This window comes from Schistocerca americana, chromosome 3, assembly GCF_021461395.2.
Source record: "Schistocerca americana isolate TAMUIC-IGC-003095 chromosome 3, iqSchAmer2.1, whole genome shotgun sequence".
NCBI classification, from domain to species: Eukaryota; Metazoa; Arthropoda; class Insecta; order Orthoptera; family Acrididae; genus Schistocerca; species Schistocerca americana.
In genome coordinates, this window is record NC_060121.1 from 749,774,137 (window position 1) to 749,776,534 (window position 2,398).

The following is a 2,398-nucleotide window of genomic DNA, read 5'->3' on the forward strand; positions in this document are numbered from 1 at the left end:
TGGTGCCTTGGAACGACAGCAAAATCATTTGTAGTGTTCATTCACCGTCAGTACCTTTGACCTGTACAAGGTCATTCGCACAAATTTGGTAGTAGATCTGCTGCCTTACTTATACTGGCAACGTTCTTCAAAAAGCGGATACATATGTATCTCGCATAAAGCAGGTAACATTTACCGCGGGCTGTTATGATCTCTCCGCTACTCACCCAAGAGACAATGCTGAAGCACTTTGTCTTAAGTTCTGTCTGTCATACATTTAATGGTTTAGGTGTGAGTGAAACAGAGAGGAAGAGCAGGGGGAGGGACAAGACTCAGCTGGAAAGTGAATATAACAGCAACATGATACTTCTGTCAAGCCTGAGTTTAATCTTTCAGACTTTGTGCTTCACTTGATGACAAAGTCTTGATTTTCCTACAGTTTCCCAGAGTTGAAATTAAGGTGGCAAGTGTTTCTACATAGTGTAGAGTCAACGGTGAACAGCCAAATCTTCTAGGCGGTCATCTTACGCAAATCGTTAGCAAAGACTTTAGTATCGAGTAATGGTAACTCCCATAACAGCGTCCTTGCTTACCTTGTCATGTTTGTCGGTTCACACAAACAATACCTTTCTAGTCAAAATTTAACTGAGTTGTAAATTATGTGTTCTGAAGTATTTAACATGGACGGTTAGTACAACAAGACCATGTATCTAATCTTATCAAAAGCTTACTCAGTCCCGAGAAAGAGAGATCTTTAGTGCCTTCCCAGTGACCTACCTAGAAGGTCTTAGTAGCATAAGGGTAGGTATTTTTATTAGTCACTGTGGACACTGTATTTGAGAACATTACAACATTATATACTTCACTTGTAGACTAGTAATTATAGCTATTAGGATTGTATGTTTTTGGGTTGGTTTGTATCTCCTAGTACTGTGGCAAGAGCGAGCCGTTGATGCTTCATTTTTCACTGGGCAGCAAGTCAGGTGCCAAAGTGTGGACGCGCGGACGCAAAACGGTTAGCCTACGCATGTACTGGTGCAGATACGGCCGTAATCTCACTTCACAAACCTAAAAAACTTAGTATGCTGTTACTGCAATATCAATTGGGATCTGTTACCTCATACAGATACAACTGGTAATAGGTGAAGCAACTGACAGACTTCGATTCATTGAAAGAATATTGGAGAAATGCAATCAGCCTTCAATGGCCACTGCTTACAAAACACACGTGAGAACCATCCTGCAATGTTATTCTCTTGTATTGGACCCGTTCCATATATGACTAAAAGGGAATACTGAACGTATGCAAAAAAGAGCAGCACAAGTTGCTCAAGAATCTGAAATGACAGGTCCTTGCAGACTATTCCGAGAAAGACTACTTACAAAGCTTCAAATACAGCTTTAAATGATGAATCTATAAATATAGAGCAACCCCTACGTATCAGTCAAGTAGATATCAGGAGAACAAGGTTAGACTAATTACAAAGCGTGTAGAGACAAACTTCCTGGCAGATTAAAACTGTGGAGTGGACCGAGATACAAACTAGGGACCTTTATCTATCGCAGGCAAGTGTTCTACCGATTGACCTACCCAAGCACGAAGCACGATTCTCTGCGGATAGGCAACCAAATGAACAGATTTTCAAAGCGGGCTATAGTGGCGTCTTCCCTGATAATTGGTGTCCGCCAGTACCTCGTCTCCCACCTTCCAAACTTCACAGAAGCTCTCCTGTGAAACTTGCAAGACTAGCATTCCTGGAAGAAAGGATATTGCGGATATGTGGCTTAGACGCGGCCTGAGGGATATTCCCAGAATGACATTTTCATTTTGCAGAGGAGTGTGCGCTGATGTCAAACTTCCTGACAGAGTAAGTCTGTGTGTTCGTATAGACACATTTAAACCTGTAACTACTATTAGATTGCGTATGCTCCAAGACAGAATAAGTGGAAATTAGCTACATGTTATTGGTGTGTATAAATGTCCCACTTGCAAAGGAAGTCAGCTAATGGTCCGCAGAATTCTTATAATTACAGCTTGCTCCTGTATTTTGTATGGTCATCGAGCTTCATAGTTAACGACCTATTCTGCTCCACTGCGTATATTTGAATCGAACTAGTTCGCACCTGCAATTAGGCAACCAAATAAACAGATTTACAAAGCGGGCTGCAGACGCGCCTTCCCTGATAATTTGTGTCAATGAATTACACACACGCTTTCCTGCGTCACAGCCCCCGGGCCCCGTACTGAATACGTGTAATGTGAGTTACAAACTTAAAGAGATGCACTAGTTACTGATGAACGTCATTTTCCTGCATCCCTTGTAGTTTTTGTATAGTTATCTTCTGTTACCCCAGAGGTACTTATGTATAACGATGTCCAGGGATTGAACAAAAATATGGAAACGCCACTAGAAAAGCA